The sequence below is a fragment of the Dermacentor silvarum genome, chromosome 10 (assembly GCF_013339745.2).
Source record: "Dermacentor silvarum isolate Dsil-2018 chromosome 10, BIME_Dsil_1.4, whole genome shotgun sequence".
NCBI lineage: Eukaryota > Metazoa > Arthropoda > Arachnida > Ixodida > Ixodidae > Dermacentor > Dermacentor silvarum.
The window spans coordinates 68,909,345-68,928,944 of record NC_051163.1 but is presented as its reverse complement, the minus strand read 5'-3'; the positions used below and the strand labels follow the sequence as shown (position 1 = coordinate 68,928,944).

General features: G+C 43.0%; 2 long non-coding RNA genes and 1 pseudogene across 2 annotated transcripts in view; 1 reads left to right on the top strand and 2 right to left on the bottom strand.

The window, feature by feature from the left end:
* Nucleotides 1-1,060: 1,060 nt before the first annotated feature.
* The window catches only part of LOC125940841 (uncharacterized), a 58,009-nt gene continuing 39,469 nt past the window's right edge, over nucleotides 1,061-19,600 (bottom strand). The window contains exon 4 of the long non-coding RNA XR_007464040.1: nucleotides 1,061-1,079. This is a non-coding gene — a long non-coding RNA (uncharacterized LOC125940841). The remainder of the gene's footprint in view (nucleotides 1,080-19,600) is intronic.
* Nucleotides 3,490-4,399, top strand: LOC125940840 (piggyBac transposable element-derived protein 4-like; annotated as a pseudogene).
* Nucleotides 13,072-19,253, bottom strand: LOC125940843 (uncharacterized). The gene is made up of 2 exons (XR_007464044.1): nucleotides 18,969-19,253; nucleotides 13,072-16,200 (listed from the first exon to the last, which is right to left on the bottom strand). It is a non-coding gene; the product is annotated as an uncharacterized LOC125940843 (long non-coding RNA).

Genomic DNA, 19,600 nt, shown 5'->3' with positions numbered 1-19,600 from the left:
GAGCAGTCCTGTTGCATATAAACTCATTCAGGTTTGCGACTTGACAAGTTCTCCAGTCAATTTTCATATTTGAACCACATTTTTGACACACAATCGTGCATTTAAAAGTCGTACTACAAGGTATTAATTTGTGTGGCCTGGACTGCGGCATTCCTGTAGATCTCTAATGTTTTTTAAAAACAAGAAGTGCAACTCAAATGTTATTCCCAGGATATATTACCAAAAAGGAGTCAATGCCGACAACCTGACTCTGGCTTTTGTCTCTTTATATTTTCACCTACGTAAGCCCTCAGTGTAGCGGTGTATGGCAGTTAGTGTATAATGTACTATCGACCAAAAAAGTTTACGGACCAAGGGATCTGACAAAAAAGCTGAATATCTCCGCAGCCTCAAAACTGGTATTCGCAGCCTGGTATTCCCATTTCCAGCCACTACTGGTATATACGAACAACATTGTGATGTACGGTTTTACTAGCTAACTTTTAAAGGCTGCTCGGATATTTGGCGTTAACCGAGATCCCGTGGTCTGTAAACTTTTTTGGTCGATAGTACATATTGCATTATTATTCAGTTCAAGATCAAGTTTTCCAACACTTTCATCAGACAAAATAATGAGCCTGTATTGGACTATTTTCAAGGGAGCCGTTTAACTTATATGCAATCGCTTTCTATTCATTTGATCAACCAAAATCATCTTGTGTCACTGCTCTTGCCAGTAATGCTACCACTTCAGCAGTTTTGTTTCTTTTTTCTGAAATAAAAGACAGCAGCAGAGCGACATTTTGCTTGCCCAAAGGCAAAATAAAATAATTTTTTACCTTGTATTTAAAGCATGATCATTAGAAAAGTTGCCTTCAGTAAGTAATGCACGTGTAGAAAAGCTCCAAAGATAAATGTACTCAGAATTAGTACTTCACGTGTTTCTTTATAAATTTGATGTCTGAGGGTGATTTCAAACAACATTCGAGAAATTGTTCATATGCAGTAAATGTCAAGAAATTATGCAGCAGACACAGGGGATTAATCAATTGTCATAGTGAGTTTAAAGATTACGTCCCAATTATGGAGCATCATAACACCTACTATACATACATATTCCTTATATACAATAAATACCACTGTAAAAAAAAGTGATTTTATGAGCGCCCTGCGGTACTACAGTTATGACAATGAATGCATATCAGCAACGTGCAAAACGAGAAAATATGTAATACAAGGTACCAAGTTAAAAATTTCTAATATACAATGCAAAAAGGTGCTGTACTTAAGCCCAAAAAACAACCCTCATTCCACGAAGTTACCATATTTCGTGTGAGCTTACTTTCTCTAATTTCTGCCGGCATTGTTTATCTAATTATTCTCTTACTGTTTATTTTATTATTTCTCTTATATTTTGGTCCACTTCAAGACAGTACAATTACATACATTATTAAATAACTATTTTATTTCACATCTCATTCATTAGGGTCTGCTGCTGCTGTTGTTTCTTCTTGGTCTTCATCTTCCGACCAGAGCGACGACTTCAGGATCGGTAGAGTCAAGTTGTTCTAGACGGCACTTCCGTTGCATCTCGGTCCTTCTAGCTCGCCGTTCTAGCTCGCCGTTGAGTGGGGGCATATAGGCTCACACATAAAAAGAGTCTTTTGTTGCATCCAGAAACATTGAATCTTTGTGCAGTAGCTGCAACCCTCTGGGCTGATGGCATCGCTTTCAATAAAATTGCAGATAGCAAGTGCAAAGCCATGCATTGAAGCATACCAGCCTAATCATGTCATTATAATTTTAATTTAAAGAACACTGAAAGGAATCACTATATCAGACCATATCTACCATAATAAATAAAGACCAGAAATAAACACCGGAACTTTAAGCAAAAGGTCTATTTCTTCCTTATGACCTTATTACCCCTATTTAACACCTAAAGACAAAGCATGGAACTATAAATATTTCACTGGCACTTTTATTGTGCCTATAAATGCCTATTTCTGTGTATTATCCTAGCATCATCTTTTATATTGTTTTTAACCAGATGAGGAACTTGGCTGAATGCAGCCGATTATTACGACAAACATTTTGCCAGTGTAAAAGCTGTTACCAGCTTTGCAGCGGACTAGAGCATTGCTGACAGACAGGCTGTAACTGTTCTATGCGACGATACACTTGAAGCTGCCTAACGTACTTGTATGCTCACTTCGCATTTTTAGCCGCCATCATCGAGAAACTTGATTGCTCTGGTGCAATTCTGATCTGGAACGTGGGGCTCATTTTGGACATTCAGGACATTGGACTGTCCCCAATGGACCTGTTGCTGATATAGTAAATATGAAACTTCAGTCTGTTTCGGACAAAAATGCCAGGTTTTCGGTACTGAAGCAACTGTCAAAAGTTTTGACCGGCGAACATTCTGCAATTCCAGAGTGCACTGGGTCATCAAACGTTTGAAGTACAAGTATGTGCCGCTAACTCTGGTGGATGTTTAGTATAACTAATACTCGGTGAGAAAAAGTGCAACACGAAACCCGAATATATTGGGGTGGTGCTTGTTTGTCACTGCTTTCATAACTTTTCACATGGTGTCTAGCCACAGAAGAGCCAGATAAATCTTGTAACCGGTGCAACCTGCCTCATTATAAACAAACATGGCTACATCCGTGTGGCGTACTCGCGCGGGAAATCTTTCTCCCTCAGATGATGAAAGCAGCGAGTGACGAAGATGTGGTTGTCATGTTTAATTCTTCAAGTGAAAAGATAGTGATGACGTTTTTATGGACAACGACTTTGAAGCGGAAGAAAGCAGCGATGATACGATGGCGAGCACCCGCAAATGGTACCGGATAGACCCCGACAGCATCCCAGCCAGACCTCCACGGTTTGAATTCAAGGGTTCTCCGGGAGTGACGATCACAGTGAGCTCTCCCCCTCAACCACTTGAGCTTTTTGAGGCTTACTTTGATGATGAACTGATTGATGTTATCGTAGTCAAGACAATCGAGTACGCCTCTCAGCTATTGAATTCGAGTAACCTGAGCCAACATTCTCGCTTCCGAAAATGGTCTGCACTTAAGCGAGAAGAACTTCAGTGTTTCTATTAGCCTCGTGTTGCTGCAGGGAACTGTACAGAAACCAAATGAAAGGATGTACTGGTCGAGAAACCGGCTGATTGAGACTCCATGCTTTTGGCGAAATAATGCCCAGAAACCGCTTCCAACTCATCATGAGAATGTTGCACTTTGTTGACAGACCATCGAAAATTTGGAAGGACACCCTCAACCTCATCTCAGAAAAATCTGGCTGGTGTATCAAGAGCTTCCCACCAAATACCGCACGTTGTACGTGCCTGAGGGTGACGTAAGTGTTGACGAGAGCTTGCTGCTATTCAAAGGACGGCTCAATTGGAAGCAGTAAAATTCCCTGATGAGAGCAAGGTTTGGCATCAAGTCATTCTTGCTGTGCGAGTATGAAAGCGGCTATATTTGGAGCTCACTAATATATACAGGGAAAGGCACCAACCTTGAGATCTCGTCAGTAGGAACAAAAACCTTCGGAATGGCGACGAAAGTTGTACTGAAGCTTGCGGAGCCCCTCCAAGACAAAGGCTACTGCATCACAACCGACAACTTTTACACATCACCAGAACTGGTTGACTTCCTTCTCAAGAGATCTACCGATATCTATGGCACAACACAAGCCAATCGCAAAGACCTTCCTCCAGGTTTTGCCAGGGCAAAGCTCAAGAAAGGTGAAATGAATGCCTTTCAAAGGGGCAAGTGTTTGGCAGTACAGTAGATGGATAAAAACCTGGTAATTGTTTTATCCATGGTACACAGTGCTGAAATGGTGCCATTCACTGACAAAATGGGCAATCAAACCTTGAAGCCTAAAGCTATCCTGGATTATAACCATACAATGGGAGGAGTCGACAGGGCAGATCAGATGTTGTCCAGCTACTCAGTGCCACGCAAGTGAAAGATCTCATACAAGATCTTCCAACACTTCTTAGATGAAGCGACCTACAATTCATTCGTCCTTTATCAGAAACGAGGAGACAGAGCATCTCATCTGGACTACCGGCTCAAACTTATTGTGGCGATCATCACCAAGTACTTCCGTAAGAGCGGTACCAAGAAGAAAGGGCAGCCGGGATGTCCCCTGAACATGAAACGGATTGCTGAGCGCCACTTTCCGTCGCATATACCAGCAACAGTGAAGAAGCAAAAACCGACACGCCGCTGCGTAGCCTGCTGCATGAAGCGAGGCGAAAATGGCAAAAACATCCGCAAGGAAATCAGGATCTGGTGCAGGTGGTGCGAGAAGGCTCTCTGCGCAGTGCCATGCTTTGAACGCCATCACATTAACACTTAATCGAGGAATAGTGCATCTTCTGCACGGCAATTCAATTCCAACCCTTACTTTCTGGAGTTGCAGAAATTTATTTCAGAATACACCTCAAGTGCCCCATGTATTATAGGGTACTAGATGATGGAGCGAGGAATGGCCAATAAAACATTATTATCTGCTGTAAAAAGTTTTCGCAAATATTTTTTGTTTTGAACATATTACTGAAGCATTTCGCATCATAAAAAATGTGGCAATTTTGGAACATAATTTTTTTGTTAAATGAGCCCTTAAGGGGTTAAAGGGGACCTGGACCACCCCTCGGGCTTGGTCGAAAAATACATTTTGCAGATAGCTTACGGTGCTGTGAACAGCTCAGTCAAATTTTGCACTCATGTGGGGCGCACGTGGCTCACAAGCGGAATGCAAAGCCACCTTTTAAACACTCTTTTCAACAGAGACCTTCTCCTCACTCATTTCTGGGCTACTGGCAGCTGCCCCTTGATGTCAGCGGGCAAATTCCCACAGAGCGCTGCCATTGGCTAATAGTTGACATCAATCAAGAAGTTTGTTTTGATCAGTGTGATTCTTCCTGCAGTTACTGTGCGTAATAGTTGACGTAGTGAACGAAACAGGCTGAATTAGAGTTCACTATTGTTACGCTGGCGGCGGTCACGTTGCTTCTGACAGGAAGTGGTCCGTGTCACTAGGCAGAACAACCAGCGTTTATTTTCCACTGAGAATTTACAGACAAAGAGAGCCACCTGTACTGCCTCGCTCCTTTGGAATGGAGGGTTTTGAGGGTGAATGGGAAAGGTAAATATTCATGCAAAAGCACTATATGCCTTGTGAAGTGGAAAATCCGGCATCTGTTATCATCCGATGGTATCAATCCCACGTGACCAAGTGATGACGTCATGTTACCAGTGCTGGACCTGCTGCGGCTCGCACTGCGAAATCCCATGGTGGACAGTCCAACGCCGTTGCCCACTCCCAAAATTGAATTAAGGTGGATTAAGGTTGGTACAAATTAGAGCAAACTAGATTAAGGTGGAGTTATAATTTAAAGTGATAACTTAGAAACGCCCTAAAGCTTTCGCATTCAAATCACGTAAGGATACTTAAGTGACTGTCAATTTTTGTGCTCGCAGTCAATATACGCTCGTAGTAGGTCTTTTTGAAAATGATTTCAGTAATATATTCCTGGCAGGTACCATACTCGTTCCAAGGTATTTCTAAGGCTTCAAAAAGGAGTGTAATACACAGCAGATTTATTTCTATGTTTCGGTGAGGGATTGGTCCATTAAACATCAAAATATATTTATGTTTTTCAAAGCTTGCTTTCTAAACATTTCGGTTTGTAAATTTGTGAGGACAGGAGGGAGAGTGCAGGCAGTACACGAGTGGGCGCAGCCTCGGAAGTTGGCGTTGCTAATTTAGGCTTCGATTCGGGATCATATATTTACAGCAGAATGTTTCTGGAGCTAGAAAAATAAATTTTATACCTAAATCTTTCTTCTACTCTTGCAACAATTAATGTGTGCAGCAAAAGTTATGTGTCAAAGTTAAAAATTGAATAGCGTTATTCTTTTTATTTAGCTGCTAGATGTCATTGCACGTGGACAGCATCTCAATGACGGCTTGGTTGTTGCTGTTCTAAAATAACATCCATATATGGTGACAACGGTGCTTAAATGGGTTCAGTCCTTGGTGTAAGCACACCTGGAATAAGGCGACAGCATGAAAAAATGTCGCAGTTTCGCCCGAAAGGCGAAGCATCAATTGCGATAGCAAATTAGTAGAGAGCTATACGGAGTAGGGATAGTAGTTTTATCGGCTACATAAACTTGGACACATTTGCTTACTAATTGAATTAACAAGCATGGTGTCAGCGCGCACTAGCAAACATGAATAGATCACACTCGATGACCGCAGACAACCACTGTCAAAACGCTGGTGTGAGCAAGTGTGGCCGCCGCAGCGAGCACGGTTTGTACGGTCTATCGCTTCAACGGAAACTGAGCGGCGAAAGCACAGCGCATACAAAGGTCAGAGCCGTGTTGAGATCCTTTTCGAGATATGGTGCGCGTGATAGCCCGCACCGGCGCAAAGTACAAGAACGCAGTTGTTGGCAGAGTAGAAGCTGCCCCCTCCTGCGCTGCCTTCCCGCTTTCCTCCTTTCGCGTGGGAGATTGCGTCGCCAGTTCCCCTTGTGCCCGGTTGCAAGATAAGCATTTGGCGCCGCAGCACAGCGTCGCCCCCCCTCCCTCCCATACCTCCACGGCCTTTCACGCGAAGGAAGAAGTCGCGTTTGCTCTCCGCCGTGCGTTCGCTCTCTGTGAAAGCACGCGTTCCCTGCCCGAACGCTTTCACTCGCACATACGGCGTGCGGCGACGATTTTATCGCTCTTGGACTTTATTTATATGGAACCTCATGATGGCGATGGCAGAAATCCGCTTGAAGTGTCCTTATAATTGCTATCGCAATAAAAGCTGTCTTAGCACTGGCCTCGTCATCGGTTGTAAGCAGAAAGCACTGCTACTGGCCTACCACTGTTATATCACCTCGACCACTTCGTGTATGGCATTGCCGACCGATGACTTTGACATTAGTAATGTCACATTGTGCTGAAAGTGGAATTTGTTCCCAGAAGGACAAGTAGCACTAAAATCACAACGCAAGCTGCGAACACTGTCACCGGTTGTTGAATCTGTCCACTTATGCACTCGTGTCATCGAATCTTCTGGATGCGCTCATGGTGATGATGTAAATTTTACAATGTGCCAGAATCACCTACTAGCACACCCACAAACTGATACATGGCGGGCCTGTTATTCCAGGAAAGTACTACAGTACTTCTATGTCTAAGAACCATGCGTTACTTGATAGCGTGAGTGCACTGTCGCAAGACAGCAGAAGCGTGATAAAGTCGTGTAGTGAACATGAATGAAATTCGTGGGATAATATAGAATGGCGACAACATTCAAGAGCCTTTGGACACCGTAAGCAAGTCTTGTACTCAGATACAACTACTTAAGAGTGATAATACAGTGAAAAAAAGTCACTGGCGAAAAGTAAAACAACGGCCCGTTACCCGAGGACTTCGAACACTGCTGGGTCAGAAAAACTAGAGAGCACAAAGGGCCTTCTTGTGCGTCCTGAAGCCACTGGCTTGTTGTTTGCGAAGAATGCCCGCCAAGTGATTGCAGAAGAGGCGGCGGAACATGTCTTCATATCGAGAAATGCGTCCAGGAACACCAGCCACCAAGGTTGGGCAAGCAACAAGACGAGAGAAGCGGACATTATGAGCAGCTGCCAAGCATGTCTGTTATGAATGAAATGGCCATTCCTTCCAAAGCGAACAACCTCGCCACCAGTTCCACTCCTAGCAGACGACGCGTTCGGTTGAGAATGATTGACAGGAGTGCGACGTGCACATTATGCGGTCCCGCCATGCCACAATGGCAGCCACTGGTGCAAGTGCGGCACCCGCCAAATCACGAGAGCGCAACCGAACGTTCGAAACATTGCGCACCAGGAGAACCAACATTTGCATTGAAGATTTATTTTAAAAAACATGTTTGCTTGCACAGCCGTTATCATACTTCAGGAAAAGCCACATTAAACAAAGCCAAACTTACCATAACCCAGCATAACCATGAAGTCACAGGATTATTTGGGAAATTCTCATCAGGTGGCATCACGTTTCCCTCAATATAACAATCTCTTATATGTGACTGAACCAGAAACCTCTTTGTGAAGTGTGGCAGCACATGCTGCCATAGAAAATCTCCAAGCATGTTTGCACAGCAGACCTTTAGGACTTCTCCCCTGTGTGACTGGACATATGGCTGGCGAGCTGGTCCTTCTGCAAAAAGGATGCATCACAGTAGACGCAAGAAAAGGGACGTCCTCCTGTGTGACTGCGCACGTGCCGCTTAAGAGCAAAACTTTGAGTGAATGTGTTCAGGCACAGGTGACATTGGTAGGGGCGCTCGCCTGTGTGGCTGCGCAGGTGCTGTGTCAGGTGGGAATTTCGAGTGAATGCGGTCGAGCACAGGTGGCACTGGAAGGGGCGCTCGCCTGTATGGCTGCGTAGATGCTGTGTCAGGTGGGATTTCTGGGTGAATGCAGTCGGGCACAGGTGGCACTGGAAGGGGCGCTCGCCTGTGTCGCTGCGCAGGTCTGCCTTCCCCTGCACCTTATGGTCAGTTGTGCACAGCTGGCAGGAATGCAGCTGACCATGCACGCACACGAGCGACTGATGCTCCTCCATGGAACCTGATGACAAGTAGCCTGCAAAGCCACAAAAAAGCACTGGAACGTGATGCAAACAATGTGTCAAAGATTTCATGGAACTAGAATACTGCACTTGGCAATCAAAAATTGCCATGCTTGTTAGAAAAATGTGTGACAACTTAGACCTACCTGATCCACATACTACTGTAGTGGAAACAGTGCACTAATGCACTACACTGCTCAGCGATGGAAATGGAATAATCGGCCCGCATGAAGGTCGGTGCTTATTGCGCCACCGGTAAGCACTGGGGGCACTGAGCTGATGCATTGTGGTATACAGTGAGAGCGAGGGCCTTCGTGACAAAACCACAAGGGTCCCGGAATAGGAACCCCTCCTAGACTTTGTATGGGGTGGGCCCTTCTGGCTCGTATCAAACTCTCTCCTTGTATATAGCGACAATAAATGTTTTTCACTCACTCACTCACTCGTGACGCGCTGTGATTACATCTGGCAATCACACCAGCGATCGCCCAGTGCTCGACTGTGGTGCAACATGCACCGGCTGCCGTGTGGGCAGGTTATCATGTGTTAAGTGCGCAGCAATTCAGACAAGTTCCAAGATTTCTATACGAAACTAGCTATCCTGAATACAAAGTCCTGCTAGCAACACAGAGAGGTTGCAACTGACATGCCATTCCGATATTCTACCTAAATGGTCAAAATTACTCGATAGATGTAACACTACAATGTGCAAATATGTTTTTAACAACATACTACAAGCGCTGTTGGCACAGTAGTATTTATGCAATGCAGCAAAATAAAAGCATCTACTGATAGTACATCTCTGCTGATATCTACACGTATGAAATATATGAAAGAACATGAAATATCAATGTGAAACAATGAGAATATGAATGACAGAAAGAATGTGAAAAAAAAAAAAGAAATGAACTCAAATATGTAGGCGAATCAGAAAGTTTTTGCCCCATTTTTTTTTAGCCAAATTACGGCTGTAAATGCGAAGTTAACGTATCCATTCCCTGAGGTGCACTTTTCTTGGACCAGCCTGGACTTATCTGCCGGTAGCGCCGCGGCACAGCACAGCTGTCAGTTGTCCATGGTGTATGAGCAACAAATTGTGATCCGTTTTCTATGGAGCAAGGGATGAACGGCCATCGAAATCTACAGGAAAATGCAGCCTACACATGGGGAAAGGTGTCTCGCTTTGAGAAGTGTGAGGTGGTGGTGTTGCGAGTTTGCAAAAGGCCGTCAAGACTTGCATGACAATGAGCATTTGGGGAGGTTCTGTGCCTGCGAATTCTACCACAGGGGCATCTCAAATTTAGTGCTGCGGTGGGACAAATGTCTGAACCAGTTTGGGTACTACGCGGAAAAATAGTGTTAAGGTACGTAGAATAGTACATATATTTGTAATTACCTGTATGTACCTTATTTTCGCTAACAAAAAACAGGGGCAAAGACTTTCTGAATCGTATAAAACAGGTTAGAATTCCGCCAGATTATGCTGATGGAGGAGAATACTGCCACATTCCTGTGTGTTAAAGAAACAGTTGTTTCTTTATTTGTGCACTCTTAAACTTCTTTTTGTGATTATTTTGCCCTTTTGTAAGTCAAAGTAAAATGCAACTACAGAATGACGAAGGTAACCTATCCACCAATTAATGCTACTGCCACTACCACAAACACATGAGCAAACTAGTGAACAGATTTCTGAAAACAAGCACAATTATACCCTCTATATTACCTTCAAATTTACATTTACGTTGATGATTACCACTTAGTCACTATAATATAACCAGTTTGCTTGCCTTGTTTTGTCATAACTTGAATAGACCAACAGGGCAGCAAGTAAATTTGCCATTACACTTGTTCCAGACAAGAGAAGCAAAGGTGGCAGTCAGTGAACACAGTCACATTACCAACACAACAGTAAATTACTGGTAAATCAAACTGCTCTGTCATGCAACAAAGGACACGAGTGAATGCTTTCCGAGAAGAATTTCGTGAGCTGGATTCCTGGCAGAGTCCGAACACACAACTTCTTGAAAGCTCTGTAGGAGGAATGGATGCATCTGAAATAGCACAGAGCACTGTTAGGCCAATGCAAGCACTAAAGCTACACCCACATTGACTCCCCTCTCCTGCTTCCCCTGTGTATCAACAAAGACAGTGCTACACCACAATATGTTCTGACCTAATATATCTATCAGAAACAGCTATTCACTGAACAATGACAAACCGACTTCAGAAGACTGAGATACATTTTTTTTTCTTTTTTCATAAAGAAGCCTTCAATGTTTCGAACATAAATATCTCTATGCATCCTCAGTATTGATCACCACGGCTCATCTTCCAAACAACGAATGTCCCAGTCATCCTGCCAGTATTCACTGCATCAAAAGTGTCATGGTAGAGGAATGGTGAAAGCACTTCTGCTTCCTCTGAACCTGACATCGTTTAAATCCATCTCTCACACCTTCAGATTTATTACAGTAATGTGGTACATTTTAACAGGGACATAATTAATGTAAAAGCAACTCTCGAACGAATATACATTGCTGCTACTGAGCTTGTCGTCATGACATAAACACCCATTAATGTCACTGTTCGTCTAATGTATTTCAATTCTACATCCCTGACCTATCCATTTGCTTCCCCCCCCCCCCCCCCCCCCCAAAAAAAAATGAATAAAACAAGACAGAGCAAAACAGGCAATTTGCCATGCTGGAACGCAAGACTAGAGCACCAGGTACGACCTAAACAGAAAGCTTATGTACTGGCAAGAGCAATCGGCTGTGTGTCAATGTAGGCTGATCCAGGTTCGTCACTTCTATTGAGTAGCCTGTCCAGTTCTCCGATCTTTTTTTTTTTTTGTTTCCTTAGCTTGTAGGCCTTAGATATTTATTCCATAAAAATGATTCACAACCGTGCAGTCAACAGTTTAACTGCACAGCGATACTTTTTGTGGCCTGGACTGGAGCATCCATTTAAGTATGTAACACTTCTCAGAGCAACCAAATGCCATTGTCTGGATAGATTACTGAAAAAAGAACATTTTAATCACTGCTCAGGGCTGAGTTCAGGCTGCTCTTATTGCTTTAATCAGCTTTAACTCTTTCAAAAGCTACATAAAACTATGCGTACAATGTACAAGTAATACTTTTTTAATTAAAACATGAACAAATTCTCATGTACTTTCTTCAGATGAAGAATGCTGCTTGTATTGCTCTATTTTTAACAAGAAATGCGACTTATTCACCCTTGATTTCAAAAAGCTATCCACCTGTTAGACCGAGTTCATATAGTGATGGACCTTTGGCAATGACGCACCAACTGCACCAGTCTTGGCTTAATTTTTTTCCTCTTATTAACACGACAGCGTTAAGTGCCACGTGTCGCAGAAAATCCGGCGTCGATGTTGGTGTCCGTGGTTGAAAAAAATCATCCCCAACCACCCTGACCGCGCAGGCCCTCCGCGTGGCACGAGGTGTTAGCAAAGGAGGAAATCATCCCGAACCACCCCGACCGTGCAAGCCCCCCACGTGGTGCAGGGTTTTGGTGAACAAAAATTGAATATCTCACAGTGAAATCAGTCAGAAAAATGGTAAAGTATGACTTAACCACAACCTACAGACATGATGGCGTCGAATTGCAATTTGAATGTATGAGAAAACATAATTCAGTCACGAGGAAACTCAAACACAAACCTTTTTTCCAGCATTTCTACCATATGAACACGATGAGCTCGGGTAATTTACTTGCGAAAATGCTATCGAAATGGCGCTCGCATCCTCGGCAGGTTAAATTGAGACTTCGCCTGCCTAATGCGTTTTGGACATGCGCGTGCGCATTGGGGCAATAGCAAACAATAAAATATTTTAAAAAGGTGCTAGGGCCTTCACATTTTAATATAAGACGACTTGCCCAGGGAAAACGTCTTCCCAGCAATGCACTTCTGTTTAAAAGTGAAGCCGACTTTAAGGGGATCGATGTAAGCTTGGTCTTTGTAACCTGGCTTTCCCATGTTCTGTGTTGTGGTGAAGCCCACTGAAACAAAAATGCGATGCAAATGGGGCCCGATAACGCTATCGCGTTCCAGTCTTAAAGGCGAAGCTTAAGTGTTCTACAATTTTTTTCTTTTGTTCTTGGTCTTAAATGAGTGATGGCCGCAAAGTGATTGAAGGGTAAAAACCTTGTACCTTGTGTTTCGGGTACTATCACAAGAAAAGCTGCCTTCTTCAAGCAAGCTATGTGATTGTATAAAATATTATCATAATAAGACAGCAAAAATAGATGTAATGAACATTAGTACTTCATACATTTCAAGGTAAACTTAAGGTAACAGAGTCACATGAAACATATTTCATGAAATCATCCATATATAGTCAAATGTTCCAACAAAATTATTCAGTATATACGGAGGCCTAATCATACATCACCATGACTTTTCCCGAAGTGACCACAGATCATGAAGCATCATTGCACATACTTTATTCACAATGTACAGGCACATGTTCTCTCTTTGCAACCTGCTAGAGGATGCACATATATCTCCCACCTAGTTCCATCATCAGCTGCTACCAGGATGGTTGTTATTAAACCCAGTGTATTTGTTCACATCGGCACTCATAGTTTGATAGCAAGAGCACACCCACTCACAACCTAAAGCCACATAATGACCCGCCAAAATGTACTAACAGATATGTTATAGAAATCACACAGACAGGTTCATTTCTGATAAAATGACAAAGCTGTACAATAGCGAATGGAATGAAGCATATGATGCTACAAACACACCATAAGAATCAAACAAGCATGGTATCTTCATATAACAAGACTGAAAACAACATATGCACAAAAACAGTGTTAAAAAATGGTGGCTTTTCAAACAATAAAAAAAGAAACGAGTAGTTCTATGTAAACTATAGGTACTCAGATTTTACACGCAGGCAACAATGCTGCAATTGCTAGAGCCGTCTCTCAGAGCCTGGACTTGTGACCAAAAATTAGTGCGTAACATGAAAGAAAGATATTGGTATGCATCATGTAATTTTGATGTGGCATTAAGTCTCATATTTTGATGACGTAACTATTGCATGCATTACAGATCTGAAAGTAATTACCACCAAATGAGTGGAGGGACACCTGCGACTAGCGGCCTCAGCACAATTAGCAACCAGAACCAGAGGGGTTCTGGGTGGGGGCTGTAAGGATTAGGGCTTGCAATAAAAAAACAGAGCATGTCGCATATTGGAAGCACACAGGCGTATAAATAACATGATTTGATGCAACCTGACTTCCACAAATTGCAGGTTTAGGATAAGAAGCAGTTATTCCGTAAAAAGCTTCACAGATCACCAAAAACTGCTTTGCAAAATGCGTGGAGTGATACTTTTACAAATGCACTACTTTCATAGCTTCTGCAGTACTGCCTGCTAAATGCGAAATTGAGTATAAAGATAACTATTGAGTTCCAGTAATGTTCAAAGCGTAAAACAAATGCAGCTCAAAGAATAAAATACACAATTATGAATTCATATGCAGTCTAGAAGGGAACTATGCTTGAAGTCAGATAATGTGCAGTCTTCACACTAATGACTATACAGTATCACGCTAATGAATACCAGTGAGTACCAGTAATGTGCAAAGTGGTAACATGTCCAGGAGAATACAAGCCGCACTAACGTCATCAAATGTTAAAGATAACACTACCATTTTAGAGAAGCAAACACAAGCTCTGGAACTGCAAAGCAAGCACTAGAGCCAAGTGACCTACTGCAGAGATATGTCAGCTGCTTCAAGTGCAACCCGTAAAACTATAGCAAAACTGCATTCCAGAGCCTCCTGCTGTGCTCACTAGATGGCAGGTTAGTTGACAGTAGCAGAAATGTGGAGTGAGGAACATCATAATTGTGGGACTGCATGCAAAATGTAAAGCGAGCAAGAAGCAAGAAAAAAAAAAAGAAAAAATGTTGCCAGTGACATTTTCTTGCCTTGACAAGCCGTGTGCTTCATCTGGCGCATCAAGTTCTCCACACACAGAAAGCAAGTAAACCGAATTAAGTCAAAGTGAGGGGGGAAACATTGCACAGACTACGCAGCCCACAGTCAACAACCTTTCTGAACACCAGCCATATGACTAAAATAAATGTTTACAGAAGCAATGCTCAAAATTGGTCCTGGCTGTGTAGATTGCACAGGACTGCTGGGTCCTTCTTTTTCCATTTTCTAGCATATTTTTAAATCATGAATGAAAGGTCAGAGCCACACACAGGTGGGAGTGTTGTCTTGCCAGATGATAGTCGGCACATAATCTCGGCAACATTCTACATAATGTGCACAAAAACGCTGACATGCTTTCCATCGCTTTCTTTCTTAAAAGGACACTAAAGCAAAACAATAAATCAACTTAGACTGATAGAGTATTCTTTGAAAACTCTGCTGTTGTTAATTACACCGCAATAGCTCAATTATTAGAAGAGAAAATGAAGCCCAAAGTTAAATTTTTTGAATTTCGTGTGGAAACCCCAACGTCAGCACTTCAGTGTGACGTCACAACTTGTAAAGTAATTTTTCATAATCGGGCCACGTTGGCTCAGTAAAAACTCGCGAAACTTGCCATATTCAGTCTTGGGTGCCTTTAGAACAAAATGTAGTCAATCTTTACTGCTAAAGAATTAGCCGAGACCTAGAAGACACTGTCATATTCCATGACGTCACGGTGAGCTGGTGCGGGAACTTCAAGGTGGTGTTGCCACTCGCCTTCTGTGTTTTTCGTTTCTTTCTGGCTTACCAAGCAGCTTCTCGTGGTAAGAGTGGCGCTTTCTGTATTGTGGAAGGGTAATCTACTGATACAGATGAAATAATTTTTCTCTTTAGTGTCCCTTTAAAGTCAGTCATGTCTGTAAAGACATACTCTTTTGTACGAAAAGAACAAAAAAGCTGGCAAGTTTGCATTCGCTTGTGCAAAGTTTAGGCACAGCGAAAGTGTCAATCTTCAAGTCTTACTGGCTGCTACTGCTAGGTATTAACTTGGTTGCTGCTAGGTCCTAACTTGGTTTAACTTAACTATGCATGTAGGGAAGGTATTCTTGAGCAATTATTTTCGAAGGTACCTTCCCTTTCGCGACATTTCGCGTGACTAGCACTGGATGCGTCGGCGCCTACGAGCGACAGCGTTCCTGGCATGCCACAAACGCAGGCAGGCAGGAGCCGTGTCTGTGTCGGGCGACGCGAGCGTGGACCTGCGCCGGCGGTTACTAGGCAAAGCGAGGTGACGTTATCGCTACTTCTTCGGCGCATGCGCGGCTAGGCAACGCGGGCAGCTCTGCGCGTTGCCTTGTTGGTGCTGCTACAATTTGTTTCTCTCTCCATCTCGCTCTCGTTTTCTCTTTCCCTCTCCCAAGCATTGCGCACGCCGCGCACATGCTCTCCTTCCCTCTCCTTAACGTCCCATGACAAGGCAACATGTGCATGGCAAGGAGAGGAGGCGAGGCACACGCCGCTCCGTGAGGTGGTTGCTAGGCAATGCAGTGACTGTCATAGCTCGGCAAGGTTTTGCGACAGCAGGTGCGACTTTTTACGGTTAGCTAGACCAGCTTCACTGTTAAAAGAAGAGAAAGATGACAATTTAGAATAATGATAAAGGTTGCTCAGTGCTGTGTGAATCTGACAGTGCTTCACAATCCACACAGAAACCCCGATAGCTGTGGTATGTTACCTTACTATAATGTTTGTGTATTTTGCAGTAAACCTGCGAGAAGCATGATCCTATTATCAATTCACACATATTAGACAAAGAAGAAAAAGAAAATTAGATTGTGGGGTTTTACGTGCCAAACAACAATTTGATTATGAGGCATGCTGTGGTGATGGAGTGCAGATTAATTTTGACCACCTGGGGTTCTTTAACATGCACCCAATGCACAGCACATGGGTGTTTTTGCATTTCACCCACATCGAAATGCAGCTGCTGGGGCCGGGCTTCGATTCCACACCCTCGGGCTTAGTAGCGCAACACTATAGCCACTACGCCACCACGACGGGTGGACGCAGTAGAAACGAAACCGAAAGTGGCTGTGAAAAATCACCAGCCCTTCCCCTGTCGAGAAAATGGCGGTAAGCAAAGCTTGTCGTGTGTGTATCTCACCTTCGTGGTGATTTTCTTTCTCTCTTTTTCTTTCTCTCTCTTGTTCTCTCTCTCTTTTTCTTTTTCTCCCTCTTTCTCTCCTCTCTCTTTCTTTCTCTCTTTGTTCCTTTCTCTTGCTTCTTTCTTTTTCTCTCTTTTTTGTCCCTGGTATGTGCCGTTGAGCTTAGCCCCTTTCTGCACTATCACCAGAATCGGCCCACTTTTCAGCGTGACACCACCACCACCGCCACCACCACTGCCGAAACTTGTGAGCCTATAAAGCTTCGCTTAAATCACTGTTAATATAAGTTATCTAGGGTGATCAGTGCCTAGCCAGTACATTTCTTAGGGTTGAGAGTCCTAGCACTTTTACTTATCACAAGAAACAGTCGAAAATATGTCAGTGCTCCCCTCAGGATATACCTCAAAACGTGGACTGGGTTTCAAAAGCAAGGTTTGGCTGCAACGGCTCAAAACAAGATTTGCTTGACACACTGTAGTGGAGATGGATACTTCTATAGCCATACTCTGGTTCAAGAAAGGCCACAATGGTATGAGGAGGTTCTACAGGAATTGGACTGTGCTTTAAACTGAGGACTTGATTGCTCTGAGCAACCAGAGAGACCAGAGAAGAATAAAAAAAAAAAAATTTATGGAGCACAGATGAATGAAGCCAAATCTTGTCACTGCAGTGTTGCAAAGCAAGCCCGGCTGGAGGAGGTTGCTCGCACGGGTTCTGAGGTTACCCTATGCAGCAGGAGAATTTTGAAGTTTTACACTTCTGAAAAGACTGGTCTGCATTTTCACCAAATTTCATGTAAATTACCCATCTGCAAAAGCAATTGCTAATATGCATATTTAGAAACTTTCTCAACCTTGTTTTGTCTTTCTTTTTACAGATGTTTGTACTGCTTATGCACAAAAATTCTTGTACTGAATGTAATGCAATCTCGGCCAAAATTTGCACGTTCATGATCTTGGGTTTATTAATTTCAGGAATTTTGGCAATATGTATTTTATGAAACCAATCATCAATGTTCTCGGTAACTTTAGTTGAGATTAACAGTTATTCTTGAAATATTAAATAAGAAAACAAAACAATTTTAGAGCTTATCTACCATACTTATTCGATTACAAGGCAGTCACGATTATAAGGTGAGGGTGCAGTTGGGGGACCCAAGAAAAGAAAATTAAGTATGCGCAGTAATATACGGTGATATGGAGTAGCCGAAGGGTTATTCATACTGGGCAAGCATTGCCCTAAATACTGAATTACTAACACAGCCAAAACACAAGATGGCGATCATTAAATGAGGGAAAAGGAGCTTCAACACACAGAGTGTGGATTATATGTGAATTTTGATTGATATGTGAATTTGAATGTGATTGAATTTTGATACGTGAATTTTGGCTTCACGGCAGCCCGAATCTTGCCTTATAGTGTGGCTTCAAGGCATGGTAGTGTGCGCTGCCGTAAAGCCACACTATGACGTGAAATTCGCACTGCCGTGAAGCCACACCTAAGGGTAAAATTCACAGTACAAGGAGAGGGGCGACTTCAAGGCTAAGAATTCTGGGGGGAAAAAAAACCTTACTTATATTCAAATAAATATGGTAATTATATGTTTATGAGCAGTAATAAAGGCCATTTTATAAGATTATCCTAGGCTTAGTATGAATTCCAAACCTCACTCGAGAAACACTAGAATTCCTACTTCAGGAGCACTGAAATATAACCAGAAAAGATAGTATTGAGAAACTAAAAAAATATATATTTTACAAAATGACAATAAGCTCACCTGCTGTTTTTAAATACTACTGATCTGCTGTTTTAAATCTTACTGTTTATTAAATAAGGGTTTGTTCTTAAAACAAAAGAATTGCCATTAGCGTGTTTATAAACTTGCAGGAAAGACCAGAGAGTTGGTGCATACTATGCCTCAGCCTCAATCATGTTTTTTGTTCAAGGGCCCACATGTGTAATAATGACTTGATAAAGAAAAAAACACTGTTTTTATAGTCATGACCACACTTTAGGGCAAGCCACATTTAAGAAAGCCAAACTGCCCATATCCAAGCATAGCCGTGAACTCGCACAATTTTGTAGGAAATTCTCATATATGGTGGCCATCCGGTTTCCCCCATAATAGAGAAAGCTCTTACGTTTAAGGGAACTTGAAACTTTTTTGTGAATGTGGCAGCATATGCTGCTATAAAAAAATCTACATGTTTGCACAGCTGACCTTCAGGGATTCTCTCCTGTATGAGAGGACATGTGGATGGCGAGGTGGTCCTTCCTCAAAAAGGATGCATCGCAGTGGACACAAAAAAAGAAACAATCTCCTGCGTGGCTGCGCAGATGCTGTGCCAGGTTGGAACTTGTTGTGAATGTGCTCGGGCAGACGTGGCACTGGTAGGGGCGCTCGCCTGTATGGCTGCGCATATGCTGTGTCAGGTTGGAACTCGTTATGAATGTGCCCGGGCACAGGCGGCACTTGAAGGGGCGCTCGCCAGTGTGTCTGCGCAGGTGTGTGTTCATGTTGCACTTGTATTTGGTCACATAAGTGCACTGCCGGCAGAAATGCTGTTGGCCAAGCACAAACACCAGTGACTCGTACTGCGCCGGGGACCCCGATGGCAACAAACCTGCAAAGCCACAAGAAGCATCGGAACGTGATGCAAACACTGCGTCACACATATTATGGAACTTATGAATATTATTATGAATATATGAATATTGCACATGGCAATCAAGAATTGCCATGCTTGTCAGAAAAATATGTGATAACGCAGACCTACCTGATCCGCATATTACTGTAGTGGAAACAGCGCACTAATGAACTACAGTGCTCAGCGACAAAAACAGAATAATTGG